Source organism: Corvus hawaiiensis, unplaced genomic scaffold (assembly GCF_020740725.1).
Source record: "Corvus hawaiiensis isolate bCorHaw1 unplaced genomic scaffold, bCorHaw1.pri.cur scaffold_32_ctg1, whole genome shotgun sequence".
NCBI classification, from domain to species: domain Eukaryota; kingdom Metazoa; phylum Chordata; class Aves; order Passeriformes; family Corvidae; genus Corvus; species Corvus hawaiiensis.
The window spans coordinates 3,533,241-3,539,469 of NW_025963366.1; positions in this window are offsets into that span (position 1 = coordinate 3,533,241).

The window sequence follows — 6,229 nt, forward strand, 5'->3', positions numbered from 1 at the left end:
TCTTTTTACACTCTGAGATCATAAACGAACCATCACAACCCCCGCTTGTATTAGCGGATCGTGACAGTATCACATGGCTCCTTCGGGTCCCTCTGTTTAGGCTTAACTGCTTTCTGCTTTGCAGATCTGTCACCTCTCACTGGCACTTTGGAGCTCAGCCCTGGAGCAGCAGCATCCTGAGCTGCTGGAGTGAGAGGCTGCTTGGCTGTTTTCCATGTCCTGGTGCCCTGGGGCAGCTGGCCAAGCTGTGCCACTGGGAGTGGGATGCCAGCTCAGCCCTCACCAGCTACACGAGCTGGTGGATATAGAGTGTGTCCTCGATTGACTCCCAGCAATGGCATCTGGTGGCCCAGGGTTGTCAGCCCAAGCTGTCTTCAGGCTGAGGGTTGCCTGAGTTCACCTTGGAAATCCCCGTGCACGTGGCTGGGCTTGAGCATGAGGAGTGACAGATGGGCACAGCCCGTAGTCTTCTCCAGAAGCAGGGGTGAATAAGTCTGTGGGATAGGAGGCATCAGGGGGACACAGCCTCTCACTGCCTGCCTGGGCCCTGCTCACCTGGGCACCTCTCCACAGGCTCAGGCAGGATGCGGCCAACAGGAGCAGCACACACTTCGATGCAGTAGCCCAGATCTGGGGAGAGGCTTTCTTCTTCAAAGGTGAGCACCAGGGGTCTGTGTCACCCTGCGGTGGCTTTGGTGTGACAGCACCAGAAGCAGCACAGTGTGGGACAGGCTGGGGTGGGTGGTGAGGATGAGCTGGCTGGGGTTCGTGGGCTGCTCCCACAGACCCAGGGAGACACCTCACATACCTGAGTGTGTGGCTGGACTGGTGACAATCCAGCACAGCAGTTTTTTTCTGATCCATTGCACTGGACTGCCCAGGTGAAGAACTAAAATCTAATATTTGTGCTATCAGTCAAAACTGAGGTTGAACCAAGGATGAGCAGAGCAGCAACAGCACTCCACTGCTTTTTTCCTGGATACCTCCAGCCTTCCTTTCCTCCCATGCTTCACCTTCCCTAATGCTGCTTGCCATGCGTCTCTCAAAGACAATGTGTACACAATTGAGGACCATCTGGTTTCGTGCCAGCAAACACTTGCTGGGAGTGTGTTCCCGGGCTGCCCAGCTGTTGATGAGGATCCCATTGATGCCTTCTCAGCTGTGCAGAGCCTGTGTAGGCTGGACTCTCTGGGCTTGCTTTCTCATCTATCCAAGATGTAAAAATGCCCAGGGGAATTTCTTTGCATCCCTGGCCACCATTTGGCCACCCCAAAGCCATCCACCAGGGAAGCAGAAGCGTTTGCCCCAGGGACAAGCGGCAGCATCCAGGCATCTGGGTATCACAGTGTGAGCCTTGGGTCACAGGCAAGAACAGCAAAAGGGCTCCAGAGAATTTGGTGTTGCCTGTGCCCTGAGGGAAGCACAATATGGAGGCTGTTCTACAACATTATTTCTTTTGATGCCAGCTCCAAAAAGCCACAGTGAAGAAGGGAAACCCAGAGACATGAACTGGTGTCAGGATAAATGGCTGTCTGTCTCTCAGAGGGGAATAAGTGATGAAGTAAAGAGAAATCCATCTCGGTGTCTGTTTTTGGATATATTTATTGCAGGCCAAACAGAAAATGTAAAGAGCACAGGGTCAGTGGATGCCAGTTGCATGTCTCCCTCTAGACCCCGGCACTTTCCTTGCAGCCCCCATTGCTGCCCCCGAACCATCCTGTGCACCAAGAAATGGGGATATCACCTCTGGGGCAGGATTTAAGTGATCCCTAGTGCTGAGCTCTGTCCCTCAATAGGCATTTTATTCTGAGCTGCTCCAGCTGGTTCCCTAGATGGAAAGAAGCCTCTTCCAATGTGAAGGCACTGGGACTGGAGCTCCCCGGAGCTCATAGGCTTGTTGTTTTGAAGGCAATGGTGGGTTATCTGCACTTTGGAATCACGGCTTGCTTTGTAGGTGCCTCACTACAGACTCCTGAAGTTTTAAACGCCTTTGCCCTGTGTATGTGTGTCTGCATGGTGTGTGCAGCAGTCTTGCCAGATGCAACCAAACTCTGGACAGTGTGGAACACAGGTGGGATCAAAATTACCTGGAATTAAGAAAGCAATTGCCTCAGCCCATCACCCACATCTTGGCGCAGCAGGACCTCACACTTGGCTTTCATCACGTTCAGTTTGCCAGCTCAGAGCAGGGTTTAAATTGAGCTTTTTAAACAAACATGGGGTTGGGATTTTGTTTTTTAAATTATTTCTGCATGCTAAAGGCAGCAGTTCCCCTGTGGATCTGGCTTTGGCTGATGATCATCCATGCAACAGTAGCACTGGTGCACAGGCTGGGCCGTGGCAAATCATGAGCCCAGGCAGCCTGGGGCCGTCACGTTCAGAATTCCTTGCTACTTAAGTGCTTTATTTTCTTTCTTTTTCCTGATAGCTCATAAAAACCCAGCCAAAGTAACCAACAGCTCAGGCTATTCCTGACTTTGGGGGTAGATTTAAGGCTTCCCTGCTGCAGCTGCTCACCGGCTGAACCCATCACTTGCGAAGGGATGAAATGTCAAAAGTACTCAGGCTTCCCTTTGCATCTCCAATGAGCCCAGGGCACTTCAAAGTTCAGATACACATCTGCTAAAGAAGGAATTAAGTTGAGCTTTATTTCTTGCTAAAAAAGTGACAATCTGACCTCGTCTAGTACCTTGCTAATCACAGATGCAGATATTATCATTATTTAATTACATATGTTTCTGTTGATGTATATGGCCACCAAATTTGAATCTTAGGATCTTTTTACATTCTTAAAAAGAATCTGTAATTATGAAATTCCTACCATATTGGAATGTATTATTCATTTATGTTTCAGTAAGACAGAGCAAATATGCAAACTGGAGCAGAAGAACAAGAATATGATATAAATCCTTATAATTAGAATAAAACTCCCTCTCTGCAGATGTTAAAATGTTAGTGTTTTGCCTCCTGTATTATTAGGCTAAAATCCAATTTTCATAAAAGTTTAAAAGCTGGTGTCACAGTCTGCCAGCTCTGGAGAAAGAGCTGAGCGTGTGGGGAATACAAATCTAAAGATGCAGCTTTGGTTTCTATTGCTTATCTCCCCTCAGAAATCCATGCAAGACCAGATGCAAATAACATGCAATAATTTCTAACAGGCAATAACAAATACAAGACAAAGTTGAGAGTTGCCTCTTAAACATCTTGCTCCAGCTCACATCACTCTGTGGAGCTTTCTGGAGAAAACACAGCATGAAAAGTGCTGCAAAAAGGCTGAGAATCCCAGAGCCAGCACAGAGTTGGGTTTGGAGTTGCCCTGAAAACCATTAAGACTCTTCAGGAAATCCCACATAAGGCTTTTATAGCTAGAAAAAGTTTGTCATCCTTCCCACAAAGGATAAATCTGTTTCCTTTTCCATCATGCAAAATATTTCAGAAATCCCCAAAATACTCTTTCCTAGCTGGGGCAGTGCTGCTGCAGGTGTTGAAGTGTGTTTGCTGGCACCACCAGTACATTCATCCTGGAAGCTCTGCAGGACTGCAGTCCCTGCTTAGTATCCTGCACCTCTAGATGGTACCAAAGTCCTTAATTGTGGCTCCTTCCCCACCTCAGTCCTTCTGGATTTATTCAGATGGTTTCCTCCTCCTCTATTTTCTTACTCCCTTTCTTCATTACAAAAAAACTCCTCTGGTATTTCTGTGTTTCATTGTAACATCCTAGACATTTCCAAACATGAAAGCAGCTGGACATCCTGTGTGCAGGAAACTGTGGCTGCTCCAGGAGAGGAGGAACAGGGATGTTTTTTTGGACGCTCTTGCCTAAGGCTGTTGGTGCCTTGTCCCACCAGCTCGCAGGAGGTCCCAGGCAGAGAGGGAGGGAGGAGATGAAAGGCTCCTCTCTCTCTCCTGCCCTGGCTCAGCGGCGCAGCCTCACACTGTGGCCAGGAGTATAACAACTCCAGCACAATGTCCAGAGGATTATTTTAATCCAAAAAAAAAAGAGGAGATTTATTCTAATGACTGCCAGAAATACAAAGCAGTCACAGCTGCTGCTGGAAAGCAGGATGGCTCTAAATCACGGCTCCCACCTCACACATTTTGCTTCCTGATGCTGCTGCCCACCTGGCGCTCACCCCCCAGCAAAGGTGGGTTGAATGCGGCTCAGTAATGTCCAGTCTGTCCCTCCAGGCAAGTATTTCTGGAGACTGACTCGTAATAAGCACTTGGTCTCCCTCCAGCCAGCTCAGATCCATAGTTTCTGGTAGGGCTTGCCACTCAACCTGCACAGCCTGGACACAGTCTATGAGAGAACCAAAAGATTGTCTTCTTCAAAGGTGAGAGCAAACATGGTGCTGGAGGTGTAGAGCCTGGTGCTAGGCAGGAGACACCAGTGCCAGATGTTAAGCATCTTGAGGGCAGGTCTGAGACCTGTTGTCCGTGAGCAAGGCCAGGAGAAATGAGCTGGCAGGGAGGGCGACCAAAAGGTTAGTGATCATGTTCCCCAGAAGATAAGGGAAGTGTCACTGAACATGAAGTTCAGCCAAATGTAACTTAAAACTGAGCTTTTCAAGAATGAAACACAAGCAGGAACCACCCCTACACACACTCACAGGTGTTGTGTTCCTCCTTTGACCTTTTCTCTTTTTAGTATTTGTTGCTGAGAAAAGAAGTCAGAGAGGGGATAAAAATGAAACTTAAGACCTTGGGTTTTCATAATTATATTTCTGTTACTATATTTTGTCTTAAAATAGGTGGTACAATTCCCTCTTTTTATTTAAAAAAACTTGCAAGTTTTCTTTTTCAGAAGATCTGGAGGAACATTTTAACTCTTGGTTTCTGTGCAAACATCCAAGTCCCCCACAGACCATCCACCTGTGCTGGTTAGATGCCACCCATGCACTCAATGTCACCCAAGATCCTGGCAGGCACTGACTCTTGATTCACCAAGGCTGTGAACTTGAAGTGCTAAACACATCCCAGCCCTCCATTCTTCTTGTTTGGAAATGGCTTTTTGTCTTCCGACTGTTCTGTTTGAAATGTGGTGCAATTATCGATTTCAGAAGTGCTGAACCAAGCACTTCTGGAAGCAATAATTTGATTTCAGTTCCCCCAGCCAGGCCAGAGAGATGGCTCATGTCTCATGCAAGCCCCTACACTTGCAGAAGCCTTTCCAAGTACAGCTGAAGCCCTCCTGGACCGCTGGCACACTGAGCCCTGCAGAGCCACACCAACCCCTGCATCTCCCCACGGAACAGTGTATGGAAGGCTCTGCTGTGTGTGTCCAGCTGCCTTGGGCAGCCCACCCTGCTCTGCTTTCCCAGAGGGAATGCGGCCAGCTGGAGCATGCCACCCCTTATGCCTGGCACCAGACCCTCCCAGTCAGGTCTGCAGACCACAGTGGCCCTTGCTCGCTTCCTTCCTTCCCTCCCTCCCTCCCTTCCTTCTCTCCCTGTTGGGGATGAACAGACAACCAATTGGGAGCTCAGGTCCAGGGGCTCCTCCCAGCTGCTCAGGAGGCTGGAATTCCAGATGCACCACAGCTGGCATCTTGTCCCTGCCAGGCAGAACACTCTGTGGTCATGCATTATCTGTGTGTTACTCCTGCCTACAGAAACTCAGAATCTTCTTTCCAGCTACAAAATATGTCTTATTCTCTCCCTCCAGCGCTGTTTCATTGATCCCTGGGCAGAAACCAAAGCACACAAATTACCTCAGCCTCTGAGGTCCTGCTGCTGACACATGGGCATGCATTTAAGGGCCTCTTCAGACATTCTAGAAAACCAAGAGAGGAAAAAGTCTGATCCTTAAAACAGGCTATGCAATACCTAAAAGGACACTGCAGGTTCCCAAATAGATGTTGTAAAAGAAGAAAGACTGTCCCAGTGGTTAGAGAACTATGAAGAAATTGACACATCTGGATTAATTTACGTGTTCTCACACAGACCAGGGCCCAGTCCCATCATGCTTCATTTTTATTGGGAAGAAACCCCCATATTGACGGTTCTCTCCCACCCAAGGTCGGGCCAAGGGGATGGCCGTGTAAGACCCTTGAAGAGCAGTGAGTTGCTCGTATGGGATTTATCCAGTCCCTGTGCATCCTCATATCCCTTATAATCCACAGGTATCTCAGCCCATCTAGCTCTAGAAAATGGTGATTTCTCTTCCAAAGTGGACTATGCTTGGCTTCTCAGGAGCCAAATACCAGGTAGATTTTAAGGGTCATAAGTCA